General features: G+C 45.6%; 1 protein-coding gene across 1 annotated transcript in view; it reads left to right on the top strand.

Annotated features, from left to right (window-relative positions):
• TNFRSF12A (TNF receptor superfamily member 12A) overlaps positions 1-23,216 on the top strand; it is a 38,050-nt gene that overhangs the window by 3,947 nt on the left and 10,887 nt on the right. The window lies entirely within an intron of this gene.

Here is a 23,216-nt window from a genome sequence, read left to right as displayed (position 1 = left end):
AAAAAGGTAATGGCCTTGAGCATTCATTGCGGTATGTGTCACCAGGAAATAGGAAAAAGAATATTGAACGCAGGGAAAGTGCGAAGTGTTGCAACCCCAATGTCGTCACCCGCAGAGGGGGGGCGGGGGATGGGTGTTAGCGCAGGAGCACATTGAAGATTGGTAAAATTGCCATGTGCAGATAATTAATACAACATGTAAGGGATTGAAGGGATCCAATATGAGATCCTGAGCCTGAGAACACACACATCTGAGTGAAGTTTATAGGAACATTGCTGAGCAATAATGGGCTCTGGGATTGTTTTGGAAAATGACCAGCATGCTGAAAAATATCTGATGTTTAACCATGAAAGTCATTGGCTATTGGCCATAAATAGGAAAGTCTTTTACCAATGCATTGCGGATGGTGTAAATGAAATATAATGGATGAGTCCAGTATGGGTTACAACAATGGCCAACTTAAAGGGCCACTCCACGCAGAGTTGATATGTCTCTCTTGGGGGCAGACTGTTGGGTTGAGTTGGCCACTAATTTCTGGGAATCCCAGAACTGAGATATCTGCATTAGTTCCCAACAAAGAAGTGAGAGCTCAGGTCCCAAAGTTGCACCGGTGTTCCCGGCTCCGCCTACTCGCTGCAGCCAATAGAAAAATGGCCAACTTAAAGGGCCACTCTACGTAGAATTGATATTTCTCTGTTGGGTGGAGACTGTTGGCCTGAGTTGGCCACTAGTTTCTGGGAATCCCAATATCTGCATTAGATCCCAACAAAGAAGTGAGATCTCAGGTCCCGAAGTTGCACCAGTGTTCCCGGCTCCGCCTACTCGCTGCAGCCAATAGAAAAATGGCCAACTTAAAGGGCCACTCCACGATGAGTTGATATTTCTCTGTTTGGTGGAGACTGTTGGGCTGAGTTGGCCACTAGTTTCTGGGAATCCCAGAACTGAGATATCTGCATTAGTTCCCAACAAAGAAGTGAAAGCTCAGGTCCCGAAGTTGCACCGGTTTTCCGGGCTCCACCTACTCACTGCAGCCAATAGAAAAATGGCCAACTTAAAGGGCCACTCTACGTAGAATTGATATTTCTCTGTTGGGTGGAGACTGTTGGGCTGAGTTGGCCACTTGTTTCTGGGAATCCCAATATCTGCCTTAGTTCCCAACAAAGAAGTGAAAGCTCAGGTCCCGAAGTTGCACCGGTTTTCCGGGCTCCGCCTACTCACTGCAGCCAATAGAAAAATGGCCAACTTAAAGGGCCACTCTACGTAGAATTGATATTTCTCTGTTGGGTGGAGACTGTTGGCCTGAGTTGGCCACTAGTTTCTGGGAATCCCAATATCTGCATTAGATCCCAACAAAGAAGTGAGATCTCAGGTCCCGAAGTTGCACCAGTGTTCCCGGCTCCGCCTACTCGCTGCAGCCAATAGAAAAATGGCCAACTTAAAGGGCCACTCCACGCAGAGTTGATATTTCTCTGTTGGGTGGAGACTTTTGGGCTGAGTTGGCCACTAGTTTCTGGGAATCCCAGAACTGAGATATCTGCATTAGCTCCCAACAAAGAAGTGAAATCTCAGGTCCCGAAGTTGCACCAGTTTTCCGGGCTCCACCTACTCACTGCAGCCAATAGAAAAATGGCCAACTTAAAGGGCCACTCTACGTAGAATTGATATTTCTCTGTTGGGTGGAGACTTTTGGGCTGAGTTGGCCACTAGTTTCTGGGAATCCCAGAACTGAGATATCTGCATTAGTTCCCAACAAAGAAGTGAGATCTCAGGTTCCAAAGTTACACCGGTTTTCCCGACTCCGCCTACTCGCTGCGGCCAATAGAAAAATGGCCAACTTAAAGGGCCACTCCACGTAGAATTGATATTTCTCTGTTGGTTGGAGACTGTTGGGCTGAGTTGGCCACTAGTTTCTGGGAATCCCAGACCTGAGATATCTGCATTAGTTCCCAACAAAGAAGTGAGAGCTCAGGTCCTGAAGTTGCACCGGTGTTCCCGGCTCCGCCTACTCACTGCATCCAATAGAAAAATGGCCCACCTTAAGGGCCACTCCACGCACAACTGATATTTCTGTGTTGGGTGGAGACTGTTGGGCTGAGTTGGCCACTAGTTTCTGGGAATCCCAGAACTGAGATATCTGTATTAGTTCCCAACAAAGAAGTGAGAGCTCAGGTCCCGAAGATGCACCAGTTTTCCCGGCTCCGCCTACTCGCTGCAGCCAATAGAAAAATGGCCCACCTTAAAGGGCCACTCCACGTAGAATTGATATTTCTCTGTTGGTTGGAGACTGTTGGGCTGAGTTGGCCACTAGTTTCTGTGAATCCCAGACCTGAGATATCTGCATTAGTTCCCAACAAAGAAGTGAGACCTCAAGTCCCGAAGTTGCACGGGTGTTCCCGGCTCCGCCTACCCACTGCAGCCAATAGAAAAATGGCCCACCTTAAGGGCCACTCCACGCACAACTGATATTTCTGTGTTGGGTGGAGACTGTTGGCCTGGGTTGGCCACTAGTGTCTTTAATCTCTTGGGGACTCAAGTACTGAGATATTATCTGCACCAGTTCCCAACAAAGAAGTGAGATCTCAGATGAGTTCCCAGCTCCGCCTACATCCTGCAGCCAATAGAAAAATAGCTGGCTTAAATGGCCACTACACACAGAATTGTTATTTCTCTGTTAGGTGGAGACTGTTGGGCTGAGTTGCCCACTAGTTTCTTCAAACTTTGGGAATTCCAGAACTGAGATATCTGCACCAGTTCCCAACAAAGAAGTGAGATCTCAGGTCTTGAAGTCGCACGGATGTTCCCAGCTCCGCCTACCTGCTACAGCCAATGGAAAAATGGCTGGCTTAAAAGGCCACTCCACGCAGAATTTATATTTCTCTATTGAGTGTAGATTGTTGGGCTGAGTTACCCACTAGTTTCTTTGATCTTCTGGGAATCCCAGAACTGAGATATCTGCACCAATTCTCAATATAGAAGTGAGATCTTAGATCCAGAGGTCCCACATGAGTTCCCAGCTCCGCCTATCTGCAGCAGCCAATAGAAAATAGCCCCCCCCAGTATTTTCTTTTTAAATATTATAATAACATCAGCATGGGGAGGAAGAGCCTGGTCTTCCTCTGTACATGGGGGTCATACACTCCTATATAGCACTGGGTACCGGTGATAGTTGAAGAACACCAAAGAAGTGAGATCTCAGGTGCTGAGATCCTACATGAGTTTCTGGCTCCGCCCACCTGCTGCAGCCAATAGAAAATGGTTCCCCCCATTTTTTTTATTTTATTTTATAACATCATCATGGGGAGGAGGAGCCTGGTCTTCTTCGTTTCATGGGGTCATGAACTCCTATATAGCACTGGCTATTGGTGATAGAACACCAAAGAAGTGAGATCTCAGGTCCTGAGGTCACATATGAGTTTCTGGCTCCTCCTACCTGCAGCAGCCAATAGAAAATGGTTCCCCCAGATTTTTATTCTATATTATAGAAATATCAGCATGGGAAGGAAGAGTCTGGTCTTCCTCTGTTCATGGGGTCATACACTCCTATAGCACTGGGTACTGGTGATAGTTGAAGAACACCAAGTCTCAACAAAAATGCAGCTCATTAACCAGTTAACGAGCACACCAAATGCTCAGCACTTTTGTAGCCATGTTTCAGGTCTTAGTTTGCCTTGAGCATGCTGGTACTTGTGGTTCCTCAGTCACTGGAAGGGCTTATTTTCCATTTTGGCACCTGCGAAATTTGAAGAGCACCATGTTGTAGCATAAATGCAGCTCATCAACCAGTTAACGAGCACACCTAATACTCAGCCCTTTCGTAGCCATGCTTTAGGTCCTAGTTTGGCTTGAGCATGCTGGTACTTGTGGTTCCTCAGTCACTGGAAGGGCTTATTTTCCATTTTGGCACCTGTGACAGTTGAAGAACACCCATAGGTGTGTGCAGCCTATCACATTAGGGTGTTCACCCAAAAGCTCAAACACACATGCCTTTCTCTGCTGCCAAACCGCTCCTTGTTTATTCTCAAACTGAAGCATAATAAACAGTTTACTATGCTTCAGTTGTGAATGAACTCAGTGAGTGAGTGGGATCACTGTGTTCATTTAGAAAAGGAAGCCCCCCACTCTCCATCTCCATCCTGAAACATCCCCTGCAGCAGCTGGGGGGGGGGGGAGAGGAGAGGAGGGAAGCCAGACGCACTGCAGGGCAGGAGGGCCAACGCGGGGGAATCAGCACTGCACCTAGTGATTAGGGAGTGCCTAGGCACACCTGGCACACCCCCTGCGCACGCCTATGAGAACACCATGTTTTAGCATAAATGCAGTTTATCAACCAGTTAATGAGCACACCCAATGCTCAGCCCTTTTGTACACCATTCCCCAGGTCCTAGTTTGCCCTTAGCATGCTGGTACTTGTGGTTCCTTAGTCACTGGAAGGGCTTATTTTCCATTTTGGCACCTGTGACAGTTGAAGAACATCATGTTTCAGCATAAATGCAGCTCATCAACCAGTTAACGAGCATATATAATTCTCAACCATTTGTCTGCCATGTCTCAGGGCCTAGTTTGCCCTCAGCATGCTGGTACTTGTGGTTCCTCAGTCACTGGAAGGGCTTATTTTCCATTTTTGCACCTTCGACAGTTGAAGAACATCATGTTTTGCATAAATGCAGCTCATCAACCAGTTAGCGAGCACACCTAATACTCAGCCCTTTTGTACACCATTCCTCAGGTCCTAGTTTGCCCTTAGCATGCTGGTACTTGTGGTTCCTCGGTCACTGGAAGGGCTTATTTTCCACTTTGGCACCTTCGACAGTTGAAGAACACCATGTTTCAGCATACATGCAGCTCATTAACCAGTTAACGAGCATATATAATGCTCAGCCCTTTGTCTGCCATGCTTCAGGGCCTAGTTTGCCCTGAGCATGCTGGCATTTGTGGTTCCTCAATCACTGATTGTGTTATTGCGCTGCTCACCCAACCTTTTTATACACCACTTAATGACTTGAACGACTCCCCTGGTACACTGCACTATTTGCAGCACCCTATGTATTTTTTAGTGAGAGGGTCTGCAGCAGAAAACCCTCAGGTTGCGATCATCTGCAGGGTACCCCCCCAGGATTGCCGTTGAGAAGGGGTAGCCACTATTTTGGCATGTGCCACAGTTGAAGAACAGCAAGTCCCCATCATGCCAGTGAATGAGCCTAAATATTACCTAAATTTTCTATACAGCATGCTGGGACTTGTGGTTCCTCCTCAGTGTGCCCCTCATCCACAGCAGCCTACATCTTAAGTGAGAGGCTCTGCAGTAACATAACTGGGGAGGGGAGATAATCTGCAGAATTTGCCCTACTCCCTTTTTCTTTTTTTATGAATGAACAAGTTCACATACTTGTGGGAGGTCCCGCCCCCTTTTCTTCCCTGATTGGCTGGCTGAAGATGATGTCGTACACAAAGGAATTTTCTTTTTATAGCGCCTTAAAGGCACAGGCCCCACCCTCGTGTACTTTCCTGAACCGTCACCTGATATCGCAGCCATTCGTCCGCTGGCATTTTCGCGTCGGCCGCATTTATTATTACATTTTTCAGGAATTTTTTCCTGCTTCTTTTCTATTCAGGTCAGATGGGAGCATCTGATTGGCTGCTGCTATAAAGATCATTTCCAATTTAGTTAATTTTCTACTAATATTATTATTATTATACAGGATTTATATAGCGCCAACAGTTTACACAGCGTAGAGGGGGCAGAACCATTACAGTACAGGTCAATACAAAAGGAATAGGATGGCTTTATACAATGTCACCAGCTGAAAGCTGAAATCAGGCTTGCAGCGAACGTTGTTGCTGTTTGTGGGAGTGGGAGGTACCTGGATGAACTTATGGGTGGGAAGGAGCTCAGGGTGGGTGTCACCAGGACAGGAGGCGGGGCAGTGACACCAAGTCTGCAAAATGGCAGCTCTGGAACGTGTTGTCACCTGATACTTTGCTGCCATATCCACGCAATGCCGAATTGCGCTCCCCCCCCCCCAAGATGTAAAAATATGTGTTAGCAAAAATCCCCCTTCCCCCCCAAAAAAAAAAATGAAGCACTAATCTGCATACCCCTAACCATAAATCCCCCCTTCCTCCCAGTACAAATCTACCCCCCTGCTGAAATCTTCCTCCTGGCACCAATCCCTCCCTCCCCTAGCTCAAATCTGATCTCTCCCCATATGCCCCCCAGCATAAATAAATTCCCCCTGCCCCCCCCCAAAAAAAATTCCCCCTCTTAGCACAAATCCGCTACCCCTCAAATTTCCCCTCTGAGCGCAAATCCTACTCCAAATCCTCCCCCCTTCCTAGAACAAATACCCCCCAGTCATCCCTACTAGCATAAATCTACCCCTCCCTCACAAAAAAATTCAGATCTTAGCACAAATTCGGACCCCCCCACCCCCCGACCATCCTTGCACAAATTCTCTTCAACCACCCCCCCCCCCCCTCCCCAACACAAATCTCCCAAATCCCCACTCCTAGCACACCTCCCCAAATTTTCCCTCCTAGAACAATTCTTGCCCCCTTTTGCCACTCCTCCAAATTCCCCCTCCCAAACACAAATCCCCTCTCCCCAGTCTCCTTGTGGTGCTCCCCCACCTCACATGATACCACAGTGGCCAGGGCAGCTGCCTCTCTTGCCCACCCCTTGTCCCGGCTCCGGTTCTGGGATCAAGGTCATCTAGGGCTCAGTGCAACATGCCAAACTGCACCCCCCCCCCCAAGATGTATTAGGTATTAGAAACCGCCCCACCCCCCAAAAAAAAAGCAGTAATCTGCATGCTCACCTCCTAAACATAAAATCCCCCTCCTCCCAGCACAAATCTGCCCCCTGCTGAAATCCCCCTCTCAGCACTAACCTTTGCCCCCCCCATCCCCCATCCTAACTTAAATCCTCACTCTCCACAACCCCCCCCCCTTTTCCCCCTTAAAAAAAACTCTGCCTAACACTAACCCTGTACTCCTCAAATATCTCCTATGAGTATTCATCCTCTCCCCCCACTTCAAAATCTCCCTCCCATCTACCCTACTAGCACAAATCTCCCCTTCTAGCACAAATACCCTTCAATCATCTCTACTAGCCCAAATCCCCCCCTTCAAAAAATGTCCCCTCCTAGCACAAATCCCCTCCTCCCTCTACCATATTGCCACTTCTAGCAAAACTCTTCTTCCCTCATCCCCCTCCCACAAATCCCCCCAAAACACCTTTCCTAGCAGCCCCCCCCCCCAAATTTCCTCTCCTAGAACAATTTTTACCCCCTGCTGTCCCCCAAGTTTCCCCACCCAACACAAATCCCCTCCCCCCAGTCTCCCTGTGGTGCCCCTGCACCTCAGAGGATACCACAGTGCCCAGGGCAGCTGCCCCTCCTGCCCACTCTTTGTCCCGGCCCTAATTATAACTGTGCCCACATGAAAAAGCTTTATAATCCCCCTAAGTCATGCAAATATCAAAATTCCTGGACGGGTGGGTGTGAGTCTGCAGGAGAGGGTGTTCATAGGCAGACTACATTTGCATGTAGACAACCCTAGGTAACACCCCAATGTGATACTGAGCCTCCATGATTGAAAGAACTGAAAGACAAAGAATGAAAGGGACGGGCCAGAGACAGTCAGTCTGGGGAGCAAAGCCCTAGATCAGGGGTGTCAAACTCAATTTCTTTGCAGGCCGCATCAGCATTATGGTCGCCTTCAAAGGGACGGTTAAATTGGTAAGACTAGATGTCTAGAGCACGCCACCCCCTCTTACATCAGATGGCAAGAACCCCCCCCCCCCCCACCATCAGAAGTCAAAGGTCCCCCACGCTCCCTTACATCACAGTACACCCCCCTTACCTTGTATTGCTGCTGGGAAGAATCTGGGGCTTGCAGGGAAGCAGAAAGTGCAGGGTCTGGAGGAGGACCAAGGTAGGACAGGGGCAAGGGCCACATAAAATGGCCTGGAGGGCCGGATTCGACCCTTGAGCCTTGTGTTTGACACATGTTTTTTTTTTTCCTTAAATCCGTGGTGGTGCAAAACCTAGAATGAAAAAACCCCGTAAGTCTACAAAAAAGTGCATGTGAAACACACACTTAAGGGTGTGCTTTTAGTCCACCCCCGGAAGGGGCAGGACCTCTACTCTGATCCCCCGGGGCACAAGGCTCCTGACAGGGACAAAGGGTTTCCAATGGTCTGCCTAGCCAGAAGGCCTGGCAGACCCCGTTCTTGTAGGCCAGCCGAAGCCGAACATTAAATACTTGGTCGTGGGGCAGGGGAGGAAGGAACCTGAGGGCCACACATCCCCCCCCCCCCTGTTCTTGTAGGTCAGCCAAAGCCGACCATCGAATACTTGGTCGAGGGGCTCTCCCAAAGAGAGACCCCCCCCAAAGGGCAGGGAAAGGAAGGAACCTGAGGACCACACATGCTCCCCCCGTTCTTGTAGGTCAGCCGAAGCCGACCATCGAATACTTGGTCAAGGGGCTCTCCCAAAGAGGGACCCCCCAAGGGCAGGAGAGGAAGGAACCTGAGGGCCACACATCCTCCCCTCATACTTGTAGGTCAGACGAAGCCGACCATTGAATACTTGGTCGAGGGGCTCTCCCAAAGAGGGACCCCCCAAGGGCAGGAGAGGAAGGAACCTGAGGGCAACACATCCTCCCCCCATTCTTGTAGGTCAGCCGAAGCCGACCATTGAATACTTGGTCGAGGGGCTCTCCCAAAGAGAGACCCCCCCAGGGGCAGGGGAGGAAGGAACCTGAGGGCAACACATCCTCCCCCCGTTCTTGTAGGTCAGCTGAAGCCGACCATTGAATACTTGGTCGAGGGGCTCTCCCAAAGAGAGACCCCCCAAGGGCAGGAGAGGAAGGAACCTGAGGGCCACACATCCTCCTCCTAGACGTTAGGGCAAACCCAAGGACTTACACCCTTCATCCCTGAGAAAAATACACACGAATGTGAAAGAGTGACAAAGAGTGGGAGGAAAAATTACTAAAAAATAAAAAAGTGGCCGTGCCAAATGTGCATTGGCCTAGGCCCTGAGGCCTGGTAGACAAAAATTGCCCCCGGACATAGCCAAAAGGCCAGGACCTAAAAGGCGCAGTACAGAAAGAAAAGCTTTTGGTGGCCTTTTCACACCGTGGGGTCCCACACCATTGTGTTACTTAGAGCACCCCTAGGGGTGACCATACCCAGGGGGCACAGACACCATGGACCTTCTGCACTCCCAGCCCATGGCCAGGCAAGGTAGAACGTTCAAACCAGGAGGTAATGGGCTCTTCCAACTTTCCAGGGGAATTTCTCCCGTGCCCCTACTGCCTGTGGGCGCCCGATTTCTGTTCAAGCCAGTTCTAACCTTCCAAGCCCCCCAGAGCTTCATAGCCCCCACTCCAACCTTGGTCAGGTCAGATGATAGCACATCGCCCCCCACTGGATCACTGATAAGAACAGATACTACATTTGATCTTAGCCAAAATGCCAAGAAGATCAGTGCTGTATTTTGGCCTAGGCCAACAAGGCCCAGGCCTAGGGCGGCACTTTGCAGGGGGGCATCAAAAAAGCCCCCCTCCACCTTAGACTCTATTGGCCACTAGTTGCTAGAGCTGCCTCTCCCACCCCCCCTCTCTCTCTCTCATCGCCCTCTCTCTCTCATCCCCTCTCTCTCATCCCCCCCCCTCTCCCTCATGTCCCCCCTCTCTCTCACCCCCCCTCTCTCTCAGTCTCTAATCCCCTCTCTCACCCCCCCTCTCTCTCTCGGTCTCTAATCCCCTCTCCCCCCCCTCTCTCACCCCCCTCTCTCTCTCTCACACCCTCTCTCTCTCTCTCTCACCTCTCTCACCCACCCCCTTTCACCCCCCCCCCCCTCGTGAGATCTCAGGGGTTCATGCTGGGACTTGTAGTCCTTCAATTTTGGAGGGAGTCACATCCATTAAAAAGGAAGGAGTGGGGCACATTTTACATAGGAGGGTGAGGGGGGTTCCCAATTTTAGTCTTGCCTAGGGCAGCACAAAACTTAAATACACCACTGGAGAAGATGTTGGGTGTCCTCCAGCCAGGAATTGAGACCATCTCTATGGGACTTGCTGCAGCTTCTGATGCACATTGTGGGAATCTCACAGTGTGCAGTAACTTCAGAGTAAGCCAGTACAGGAGAGGAGCCGGTACAACTGTGCAAGACTGAAGGGGGGGTTGGAGGTCAGATTTCAAATACTTAAAAATGAAGGCAGCCCATAGATGGACTTTTTTTTTTTTTTTCGTTCAGCCAGCAGGTTGAATGAAAGAACTGACCCGATTCCATCATCTTCACATTCGATGTGGATGGGGGAATCCCCGCTGAGCTATTGTATTCTAACAGCGGAGAGACTTCCCCTCCATCAGAATACACTGATCGGCACTGCAGGCTATAGGTGGCGGAACTGATCGATCGGGGTAAACCCGGCAGAGCTGTTGCACATAAGTGGATGGGAAGATGGATCTCTGTACAACCTCCGTGCCCATGTATGGATCGAGATGTGTCTGGTTCCTGCTGAACCGGCCAAAGTCTATCCCATGCACGACTGGGTAAGAATTTACCATTAATATAAAGTGAATAGATCCCACGTTGGATTGCACAAGACTCCGCCGATTGTCTGGATTTCAATGGATGAGTCTTCAGTAAATACTTAGTTGCCGGGATACGTGGCTCCCTGGAATTATCCGTCTTCTTCTAAATGTAAAACACGTGTTCTAGATTGTCTCCGGATCCCGTCTGTCTCCCGCACATGTGTGTGTGGCCGCCACTTCACCTCTTATATAAAACACGTGTGTGCCTGTGTACCATAGATGTCATTCATGGAACATTCGTATTGGGATACAGAGATATTATAACATTTGTATCGGGATACAGAGACATTATAACATTTGTATCAGGATAAAGAGATATTGTAACATTTGTATTGGGATGCGGGGAAATTGTAACATTCGTATCGGGACACAGAGACAATATAAAACTTGTATCGGGATGCAGAGACATTGTAACATTCTTATCGGGATGCAGAGACATTTTAATATCAGTATTGGGACGCAGAGACAATCTAAAATTTGTATTGGGATGCAGAGACATTGTAAGATTCAAATTGGGATGCAGAGACATTGTAACATTCGTATCGGGATGCAGAGACAATATAACATTCGTATCAGGATACAGAGACATTCTAACATTTGTAACAGGCTGTAGAGATATTATAACATTCGTATCGGGATGCAGAGACATTATACCATTCGTATCAGGACACAAAGACAACATAACATTTGTATCGGGATGCAGAGACATTATAACAATCGTTACAGGACACAGAGACATTATAACATTTGTATCAGGACACAGAGACATTATAACATTCCTATCAGGACACAGAGACAATATAATATTCGTATTGGGATGCAGAGACATTATAACATTCGTTACAGGACACAGAGATATTATAACATTCTTTACAGTACACAGAGACCTTATAACATTTGTATTTGAATGCAGAGACATTGTAACATTCGTATCGGGATGCAGAGACATTAAAACATTTGTATCGGGATACAGAGACATTGTAACATTTGTATCGGGATGCATAGACATTGTAACATTCGTATCGGGATGCAGAGACATTGTAACATTCGTATCGGGATGCAGAGACATTGTAACATTCGTATCGGGATGCAGAGACATTGTAACATTCGTATCGGGATGCAGAGACATTAAAACATTTGTATCAGGTTACAGAGTCATTAAAACATTGGTATCGGGATGCAGAGACATTGTAACATTCGTATCGGGATGCAGAGACATTGTAACATTCGTATCGGGATGCAGAGACAATATAACATTCGTATCAGGATACAGAGACATTCTAACATTTGTAACAGGCTGTAGAGATATTATAACATTCGTATCGGGATGCAGAGACATTATACCATTCGTATCAGGACACAAAGACAACATAACATTTGTATCGGGATGCAGAGACATTATAACATTCGTTACAGGACACAGAGACATTATAACATTTGTATCAGGACACAGAGACATTATAACATTCCTATCAGGACACAGAGACAATATAATATTCGTATTGGGATGCAGAGACATTATAACATTCGTTACAGGACACAGAGATATTATAACATTCTTTACAGGACACAGAGACCTTATAACATTTGTATTTGAATGCAGAGACATTGTAACATTCGTATCGGGATGCAGAGACATTAAAACATTTGTATCGGGATACAGAGACATTGTAACATTTGTATCGGGATGCATAGACATTGTAACATTCGTATCGGGATGCAGAGACATTGTAACATTCGTATCGGGATGCAGAGACATTGTAACATTCGTATCGGGATGCAGAGACATTGTAACATTCGTATCGGGATGCAGAGACATTGTAACATTCGTATCGGGATGCAGAGACATTGTAACATTCGTATCGGGATACAGAGACATTGTAACATTCGTATAGGGATGCAGAGACATTAAAACATTTGTATCAGGTTACAGAGTCATTAAAACATTCGTATCGGGATACAGAGACATTGTAGCATTTAGTACAAAGTTATTCAGTGTGGAACTCCAGCTAGAACTTTGATAGAGTAGCGAAGGTTTGGAACAGTGGTGGTAAACTTTTATGTGGAATTTCTTTTTTGTGTTTCTCGCCCGTAGGGCAGCATATTGAAACGGATGGGCTGCCCTACATGGGACGCTGCCCTACATGTGTAAAATGCATGGAAACATATGCATGCACCCACGTACGTAGTAAGGTAACCCAAAGATGGGGACTGAGGGCTACACTATCAGCACCAAAGGGCCCCATGTGGCCTCCAGGCCATAGACTAAGCACCTGCAGTCCACCTTGTAAAGATTTCCTTTTACTTCCTGTCCTGGTGACCACATCACCTGGACAGGAAGTGATGTTAATTCAAAATGTTCCAGTTGTCTCCAGGAGAAGTGTAGAGGTGAAATCTCTCAATGGGGACACCAGAGGTGGGATTGCCCCTTAATTTGGGGAGACACAATAGGAATTGAGTGGTGGTGACACAGACATCATTAAAAACCTGACAAATCCTCTAACCCTTCCATGCGCCATCCAAAACTAGAAAAAAGTTTTACCCAGAGTTCTACTTTAGGAACTTATGAATGTCCTTGGACGGCATGGTGGCATTCATTCATCGATGTGCCCCATTTACTAAACTATTATCTCTAAAATGTTTCCAACTTTAAGCCATTTTTTTTTGCTGCCTTAGCACACCGTCTCCGCATTTCGCACACCGGCGTCATCTACTAAGCACGTCGCTACTTGCAGTCTCTCCTTTGTACTGCCCCCCCCCCCCTGCCCTCCTTGTCTGTGTCCCAGTATAGCCGCTGACCTCACCAACTGGGTATGAAACCTGCATGAGTCAGCCAGGAGGGGAGAGGAGGGAGCAGAGGAGAACGGGAGTCCTCAGTCTTCAACCCCCCCCATAGACTGTCACTGTACCCTCCTCCCTGCTCACTCCCCACTATGAGTCACTTGACCAGTGATTCCTCTCCCTGGTATGTGTGTGTGTGGGAGCCCGGAGACATCCACACTGGGAGACTACCAGAGACCTCTGGGGAGAGAGAGAGAGCGAGAAAGAGAGAGAGAGAGCGAGAAAGAGAGAGAGAGAAAGAGAGAGAGAGAGTGAGAAAGAGAAAGAGAGAGAAAGAAAGAAAGAAAGAAAGAAAGAAAGAAAGAAAGAAAGAAAGAAAGAAAGAAAGAAAGAAAGAAAGAAAGAAAGAAAGAAAGAAAGAAAGAAAGAAAGAAAGAAGAGAGAAAGAGAGAGAGAAAGAAAGAGGAGAGAGAGAGAGAAAGAAATAAAGAGGAGAGAGAGAGAAAGAGAGAAAGAAAGAAAGAAAGAAAGAAAGAAAGAAAGAAAGAAAGAAAGAAAGAAAGAAAGAAAGAAAGAAAGAAAGAAAGAAAGAAAGAAAGAAAGAAAGAAAGAGTGAGGGAAAGAAAGAGTGAAATAGGAGAGAGAGAGAGAATGAGAGAATGAGAGAAAGAAAGAAAGAAAGAAAGAAAGAAAGAAAGAAAGAAAGAAAGAAAGAAAGAAAGAAAGAAAGAAAGAAAGAAAGAAAGAAAGAAAGAGGAGAGAGAGAGAAAGAAAGAAAGAGGAGAGAGAGAGAGAGAGAGAGAGAGAGAGAGAGAGAAAGAAAGAAAGAAAGAAAGAAAGAAAGAAAGAAAGAAAGAAAGAAAGAAAGAAAGAAAGAAAGAAAGAAAGAAAGAGATTGAAATAGGAGAGAGAGAAAGAAAGAAAGAAAGAAAGAAAGGAAAAAAGAAAGAAAGAAAGAAAGAAAGAAAGAAAGAAAGAAAGAAAGAAAGAAAGAAAGAAAGAAAGAAAGAAAGAAAGAAAGAAAGAAAGAAAGAAAGAATGAGTGAGTGAAATAGGAGAGAGAGAGAGAAAGAAAGAAAGAAAGAAAGAAAGAAAGAAAGAAAGAAAGAAAGAAAGAAAGAAAGAAAGAAAGAAAGAAAGAAAGAAAGAAAGAAAGAAAGAAAGAAAAAGAAAGAGAGAGAAAGAGAGAGCGAGAGAAAGAAAGAGTGAGAGAAAGAATGAGTGAAATAGGAGAGAGAGAGAGAACGAGAGAAAGAAAGAAAGAAAGAGGAGTGAGAGAGAGAAAGAAAGAAAGAGGAGAGAGAGAGAAAGAAAGAAAGAGTGAAATAGGAGAGAGAGAGAGAGAAAGAAAGAAAGAAAGAAAGAAAGAAAGAAAGAAAGAAAGAAAGAAAGAAAGAAAGAGGAGAGAGAGAGAAAGAAAGAAAGAGTGAAATAGGAGAGAGAGAGAGGAAGAAAGAAAGAAAGAAAGAAAGAAAGAAAGAAAGAAAGAAAGAAAGAAAGAAAGAAAGAGAGAAAAAGAGAAAGCGAGAGAAAGAAAGAGTGAGAGAAAGAATGAGTGAAATAGGAGAGAGAGAGAGAGAATGAGAGAAAGAAAGAAAGAAAGACAGAGGAGTGAGAGAGAGAACGAGAGAAAGAGAGAGAGAGAAAGAAAGAAAGAAAGAAAGAAAGAAAGAAAGAAAGAAAGAAAGAAAGAAAGAAAGAAAGAAAGAAAGAAAGAAAGAAAGAAAGAAAGAAAGAAAAAAATGAGAGAAAGAATGAGTGAAATAAGAGAGAGAGAGAGAAAGAAAGAAAGAAAGAAAGAAAGAAAGAAAGAAAGAAAGAAAGAAAGAAAGAAAGAAAGAAAGAAAGAAAGAATGAGAGAAAAAAAAGAAAGAGAATGAAAGAGAGAGAGAGAGAAAGAATGAGAGAGAGAGAGAAAGAATGAGAGAACTAATGAGTGAAATAGGAGAGAGAGAGCGAGAACGAGAGAAAGAATGAAAGAAAATGAGTGAGAATGAGTGAGAGAAAAAGAGATAGTGGGGAGGAGGAGAGGAGAGAGAAAGATGGGGGGCTGCAGAAAAGGGGGGGGGAGGGGAGGGAAAGGGAGGAGAGAGTCCGTTCTGTAGAAGTGTACCAGTGCACTAGCAAAACTAACTGCTCATAGACAACACAGATGAGTACTGCAATTGATTGTTTTTACTTTGGCACTAACAGTTTTTAAGGACAAACTTTTGAAAGATGGATTCCATAAATCCTGTTCAATCAAAGATCTGATATGCTGATATCTCTTCTGGTCCAAGCAGAGATACACAACCTTCTTACTGTCCTAACATAGATCCAACTTCCGATCCAAGCAGAGATCCACTCCATTCTTCCTGTCCCAACAGAGATTCAACTTCTGGTCAAAGTAGAGCTCAACTTCAATCTGCTCTCTTGTTCTGGTCCAAGCAAAGATCCACTCCCTTCTCCGAGTCCAAGCAGAGATCCACTTTCTTTTTCAGTCCTAACAAAAATCCACCTAGTCTTAGTAAAGCAGAGATCACCTTTCTTTTTCCATTCCAATCAAAAATCCATTCCCTTCTTCCAGTCCATGCACAAATCTGTTTCTTTCTTACATTTCAGAAATCCTCCTTTTGGTCTAAACAAGGATCCCCTTCCTTATTGTCCTGCAAGCTTAGATCCACTCCATTCATCTGGCCCAGGCAAAGATCACCTTCCTTCTTCTATTCCAAGCAGGCATCCACACCCTTCTAGTCCTGGTAGAGACCCACTGCCTTTTCCAGTCCCAACAGAAATCTGCCTCCTTCTTCTGGTCAAAGCAGAGATTGCCTTCATTCTTCCATTCCAAGCAAAGATTCACTCCCATGTTCTGGCCCAAGTAGAGATTTAATTCCTTCTTCGAGTCCAAAGATCCACCTTCAGCTGATTTAAGGACACCAAATTTTTCTTCTTCCAGTCCAGAGACCCACCTTCTTCTTCTGGTCCAATCACAAATCCCGTTCCTTCTTTCTTTCCAAGCAGAGTTCCTCTCCCTTCTTCAGATTAAAGCAGAGATGCACTCCATTCTTTTGGTCCAAACAGAGTTCCATCAGCTTCAGGTTCAAGCAGAGTTCCACTCCCTTGTTTCAATCCTAACAGAGTTCCAACCTCTTTTGGTTGAAGCAGAGATGGAGTGCCTTCTTCCATTCCAAGCGGAGATCAACTCCCATCCTCTGGTCCAAGCTGAGGTCCATTTCTTTCTTCAAGTCCAGAGATCCACTTTCTTCTTCTCATCCAAGCCGAGATCACCTTTCTTCTTCCCTTGCAAACAGACATCCCCGTCCTTCTTCTGGCCCAAGCAGGGACTCACATCTGATCTAGAGATTCACCCTCCTTTTCCAGTCCAAGCATGGATTCCTTTCTTTCTTCCATTCCAAGCAGAGATTGTCTTTCTTCTTCTTCTTCCTTCCTATTATTCCAAGCACAGATCCGCTTCCTTCTACTGGTCCAAGCAGAGGTCCACTACCTTCTACTGGTCCAAACGGGGATCCACTCCCTTCTACTGGTCCAAGCAGAGATCCACTCCCTTCTACTGGTCCAAACGGGGATCCACTCCCTTCTACTGGTCCAAGCAGAGATCCACTCCCTTCTACTGGTCCAAACAGGGATCCACTCCCTTCTAAAGGTCCAAGCAGATGTCCACTCCCTTCTACTGGTCCAAGCAGAGGTCCACTCCCTTCTAAAGGTCCAAGCAGATGTCCACTCCCTTCTACTGGTCCAAGCAGAGATCCACTCCCTTCTTCTAATCCAAACAGTGACTTGTCCTCTTCTTTTAGTCCAGGCTGAAATCCACTTTCTTATTTTATTCTAAGCAGAGCTCTACTGTCCTCTTCTGCTCTAAGCAGAGCTCTACTGTCCTCTTCTGCTCTAAGCAGATATCTGCTTTCTTTTTTCAGTCCAAGTCAGGGGCATAACTCCATGGGGTTGCAATTGCAACCAGGCCCCATGCTCCAGAGGGCCTGTGTGGCTCCCCTGTACACCTGGATAGGAGGGCGGCAGGGGCAGCATGTAGAGAAATCACTGTCCTCCTTTTTCCTTCTGTAGCTGAAGGAGGAAAATGGAGGAGATTTGTTCCTCTGTATTCTGCCCCCGCCACTCCTCCTATCCAGTTCACTTGTGTTCTGCTGTCTCTGGGCCCCTGAGTGCTCTCCTGGTCCCCCCAACCCCACTGTGTTGCCCCCCCCCCCCCCACTGTGCTCCCTTCCCTCTCCTGCCGGCTGCTGCAGGGGATGTGTCACAATAGAGAACCAGGAAGGGGCAGGTAAATATGTAATTTACTAGCTCCTTCCTTTTCTGAATGGACAGAGTCATAGTCAGTGACATTGTAAAAAAATAAAATGATAACAAATACAATTAAAATACCAAAAAATAAAAACTACTGACACCAGTGGGTGAACTTCCAGGATCGCAAAGGTCACACTTGTGACCGGGAACTGGCATTCCACCACCGTGGGGAGGCCCCAAGATGGCAGGAAGAGAGACCACTGCAGAACTTGTGAAAGGGTCCCGCAACTAGAGTAAAGGGCCCCAGGATCAGTGGGAAGAGCCCCAGGCTTGAAGGGAAGGGCCCCGGCCAGGGGTCCGGGGGGCCCTTCATGGTTTCTTGCACCGGGGCCCTGAAGGTTCTAGTTACGCCTCTGGCACCTACTACTCCTGTTAGGACTACTAGAAAGAAGTGGATCTCCAGAAAGCTTGTCCAGAAATATGAACTGTCTCCTCTATGTAGCATTGTCCCCGTAGGGCTTGCTGTATGATGACTTGTTGGGCCTCCTCTGATTACCAGCACACAGTCACTTAGGGTTCATATCACACATTCATTCTTACCCCCAATGGCTCGTTGCTCTATAATCAGTCCAGGTGTGTTGGTTTTTTGGTGTTTATTTTGGAACTTGGATGGGAGAAGGGAATAGTGGGATACTCCAAATGGAACTATGTACATTGGATAAGGACAACTCTCACTTGGCCTCACCTGGTTTCTTGTGGAAGCAGCTGCACAGCTTGAACCATACTGCCACATGTATGGAAAGGGACTCCTTGCTCTTTCTCTCCAGCAATAGATTTGGTGATCTACATTCTCTTAAGGACACTCACTAGTATCCCCTTTACTGACACCCGTCCAGTGACCCTTCTAGCTGCAGGGGTGGCCCCCATCAGGCCAGACCCCTTGACAAAAATCTGTACTGACTGTACTGCAGAATCAGATTCTTCAGTGTCTTCCCCTTCCAGTCAGCTTGACAGGACCTCTGGGTTCAGTTCCGCTCTAGCTCTCTTTAGGCCCTCAGGTTGACTACCTGAGGCCACATGGCACCTCTATAGAGGAGGAGGCAGCTGCTCCTCCCTCCGGGACTCCAGACGAAAGACCCCGAGCACATGTGCTCCTGGCATTTATACAGTATCCCAGCATGCACTGAAACACTTTCCTCTGCCAAATTACCAGGGCTGTATCAAACACCTCTGCATTCATTTGTCAGGCTTCCTCTCGCTGTCCAATATGCCTCCCTATTGGACCAGTATGAAACACTCTGCAGACAGTATGAGTTGCACCTGAGAGCAATAACCTCCTCACTAACAGATCTTGCTGTCTGGCAGGCAGGGAACAATATAGATTTACCTGCAATCCCTCTGGTAAGCAGACAGAGCTCAAAACTACACTTTCTCTCTCTCGCTCCCACCTGCTGTGCCCATTATGAGGGGTTCCCACCATCCCTGTGCTGAGTTCTGGGTCTGTACATCTGCTGTGCCCATTATGAGGGGTTCCCACCATCCCTGTGCTGAGTTCTGGGTCTGTACACCTGCTGTGCCCATTATGAGGGGTTCCCACCATCCCTGTGCTGAGTTCCAGGGTCTGTACACGTGCTGTGCCCATTATGAGGGGTTCCCACTATCCCTGGACTGAGTTCCCAGGTCTGTACACCTGCTGTGCCCATTATAAGAGGTCCCCACCATCCCTGTGCTGAGTTCTCAGGTCTGTACACCTGCTGTGCCCATTATGAGGGGTTCCCACCATCCCTGTATTGAGTTACTGGGTCTGTACACTTGCTGTGTCCATTATGAGTGGTTCTCATCATCCCTGTGCTGAGTTTCCAGGTCTATGCACCTGCTGTGCCCATTATGAGGGGTTCCCACCATACCTGTACTGAGTTACTGGGTCTGTACATCTGCTGTGCCCAATATGAGGGGTTCCCACCATCCCTGTGATAAGTTCCTGGGTCTGTACACCTGCTGTGCCCATTATGAGGGGTTCCCACCATCCCTGTGCTGAGTTCCCGGGTCTGTACACCTGCTGTGCCCATTATGAGGGGTTCCCACCATACCTGCCACTGTTGTCTTTAAGATGCCAGATATTTGCCTGCCTCTTCTGATTTATCACTTTTCATTCTGTCCTGGGTCGGTTGAAATCTCACAAATAGGCCAAGCATGTGACACTTCTTGGAAAGTCTGCGGGCAGTTTACACTGGCTGTGTAGCACCCATAATGTGATCACATAACATATGAGATAACCTCGGACACTGCTGACCCAGCACGACATGTGCAAATAGGAGCGCTGACCCCAGCCATGTATAAATAGACCCCAGATGAGTTTCCACATCTCTCTGACCAGTGGGTGACATCACTAGCCCAGAGCGTTTGGTGACACCACCAGATAAACAAACACGTGTGTCACCAATTATATATACACAGCGTACGGGGACACACAGCTGCAGAGTCTGCAATACATAACTCTTATGTGGTAAAGAACTCCGCTCTTGAGTGCCTCTGTACCCGAAGCCCTAGATGATTGACGTAGTTACATACTTAAAAACATAAAAAGACATAAAAAGACAAGAAAAGACACGTGTCCATCGCATCCATCCAAAGCGATAAAAATAAATCTAATTAAAAAAACGCATCCAACCAATGGGCTGCCCTAACACGACGCATGTTATTGCCAGAAGTAACGCACATCATCGCGCTTTTGTGTTGGTGTACAGTACAAGTGTGAACCCGACGTAAAAGGCTTCTTCTTCTTTTTCGTCTTCTTTCTTCTTCTTCTATTTCTTCTTCCTTCTTCATTCTTCGTCATTCCTCTTCCTCTTTCTTTCTTCTTCTTTTTTCTTCTTCTTCTAAGTCTACTTTTTTTCTTTCTTCCTCCTTTTTCATTCTTCTTCTTTTCCTCCAGTCTTCTTCTTTCCTTCTTTTTCTTCATTCTTCTTCTCCTTCGTCTTTCTTCATTCCTCTTCATTTTTCTTTCTTCTTCTTTATTTTTTTTCTTCCTTCTTCTTCTTCTTCTTCTTCCTCTTTCTTTCTTCTTTTTCGTCGTCTTTCTTCTTCTAATTATACTTTTTTTGTCTTTCTTATTCCTTCTCCATTCTTCTTCTTTTTTTGTCCTTCTTCTTTCATCTTCTTTTCCTCCATTCTTCTTCTTCCCTTTTTCTTCTTCTTCTCCTTCATCTTTCTTCATTCCTCTTCATTCTTCTTTCTTCTTCTTTTGTTCTTCTTCTTTATTTTTTCTACTTTCTTCTTCTTCTTTCTTCCTTCTTCTTAAGACTCCCTCTTTCTTCTTTGTCTTCTTTCTTCTAATTCTACTTTCTTTTTTTCTTTCTTCTTGCTTCTTCATTATTCTTCTTCTTTCTTTGTCCTGCTTCATTCTTCTTCTTTCTTTGTCCTGCTTCATTCTTCTTCTCCTCCATTCTTCTTCTTCATCATTCTTCTTCTCCTTCGCCTTTCTTCATTCATCTTCTATCTTCTTCATTTTTCTTTCTTCTTTTCTTCTTCCTTATTTTTTTCTTCTTTCTTCCTCTTTCTGTCTTCTTCATCTTCTGCTAATATTTCTTCTTCCTTCCTCCTCCTCTTTCTTTCTTCTTTGTCTTCTTTTTTTCTTCTTCTTCTAATTCTACTTTTTTTTCTTTCTTCTTCCTTCTCCATTCTTCTTCTTTTTTTGTCCTTCTTCTTTCTTCTTCTTTCCTTTTTCTTCTTCTTCATTCTTCTTCTTCATCTTTCTTTATTCCTCTTCATTCTTCTTTCTTCTTCTTTTGTTCTTCTTCTTTATTTTTTTTCTACTTTCTTCTTCTTCTTTCTTCCTTATTCTTCTCCCTCTTTCTTTCTTCTTCTTTCTTCTGTGTCTTCTTTCTTCTTCTAATTCTACTTTCTTTTTTTTTTTCTTTCTTCTTCTTCTTTCTTTGTCCTGCTTCATTATTCTTCTCCATTCTTCTTCATTCTTCTTCTCCTCCGCCTTTCTTTATTCCTCTTCTATCTTCTTCATTTTTCTTTCTTCTTCTTTTCTTCTTCCTTATTTTTTCTTCTTTCTTCCTCTTTCTGTCTTCTTCATCTTCTGCTAATATTTCTTCTTCCTTCTTCTTCATTCCTCCTCCTCTTTCTTTCTTCTTTGTCTTCTTTTCTTCTTCTAATTCTACTTTTTTTTTTCTTTCTTCTTCCAACTTCATTCTTCTTCTTCTTTCTTTGTCCTGCTTCATTCTTCTTCTCCTTCGCCTTTCTTCATTCCTCTTCTATCTTCTTCATTTCTTTCTTCTTCTTTTCTTCTTCCTTATTTTTTCTTCTTTCTTCCTCTTTCTGTCGTCTTCTTTTCGTCTTTCTTCTTCTTTGTACAATGTTGCAATTTAAAATCTATTTACAAAACACGACTGTTACATTTACAAATTTGATAACCTGAACTTTATGACATTTGCTGAAGCTCTGTGTATCATAACAATTGCTTTTTTTCAAGAAAATTCACATTTTATCATCCTCTCCTCCATCTCAATGCTACTGATCTCCTGCAGCCTCTTTCAGGTGACCAATGTGTACCAGCATGGCTGCTTGTAGTCTCCACCATGGGAGCATTTGACAGAATGACAATGATGGAACACTAGCAGGTGATAGGGACAGTTTGTTGTCACCCCATAACAGGAAGTGCCTGAACAAGGACCATCGTGGATTTTTTAAAAAAAATGTTGCAGATGATTGAAAATGACTTATGAGTGTTGCCACCCAATAACAGGGAGTGTCTATTTAAGCTTCATGGCAGGATCATCATATCTACATGTACTTTCTTCGAGGGCATCTATATACACTAAATAACCAAAAGTATTGGGACGCCTGCCTTTACACGCACATGAACTTTAATGGCATCCCAGTCTCAGTCTGGCCATAGATGTTCAACTTTTGTTGCACAATTTTCAAAGCTAAACAACACTTTCACTTGTATCCAGTTAGGCAGGCCTTTGCACTACATAGGTGAAGGTAAATTTCAAGAAAATTGTATCATTAATGGCCAGTCTTAGTCTGTAGGGTTCAATATTGAGTTGGTCCACCCTTTGCAGCTATAACAGCTTCAACTCTTCTGGGAAGACTGTCCACAAGGTTTAGGAGTGTCTATGGGAATGTTTGACCATTTTTCCAGAAGCACATTTGTGAGGTCAGGTACTGATGTTGGACGAAAAGGCCTGGCTTCCCAGTCTCCGTTCTACTTCATCCCAAAGGTGTTCTATCGGGTTGAGGTCAGGACTCTGTGCAGGCCAGTCAAGTTCCTCTCAAACATTCCAAACTCGCTCATCTATGTCTTTATGGACCTTGCTTTGTGCAGTGGTGTGCAGTCATGTTGGAACAGGAAGGGGCCATCCCCAAACTGTTCCCACAAAGTTGGGAGCATGAAATTGTCCAAAATGTCTTGGTATGCTGACGCCTTAAGAGTTCCCTTCACTGGAACTAAGGGGCCAAGCCCAACCCCTGAAAAACAAACCCACACCATAATCCCCTCTCTTTGGACTGGCTTCCTGACAGTGACAACGCAGGACCCTATCTAGGCAATGGGTGTCAGCACAGCCGCTTGTAGCCT

The sequence above is a fragment of the Pelophylax lessonae genome, assembly GCF_965119305.1.
Source record: "Pelophylax lessonae genome assembly, chromosome: 6".
NCBI classification, from domain to species: domain Eukaryota; kingdom Metazoa; phylum Chordata; class Amphibia; order Anura; family Ranidae; genus Pelophylax; species Pelophylax lessonae.
Note: the sequence above shows the minus strand (reverse complement) of the source record. Positions and strands in the feature narration are given on the sequence as shown.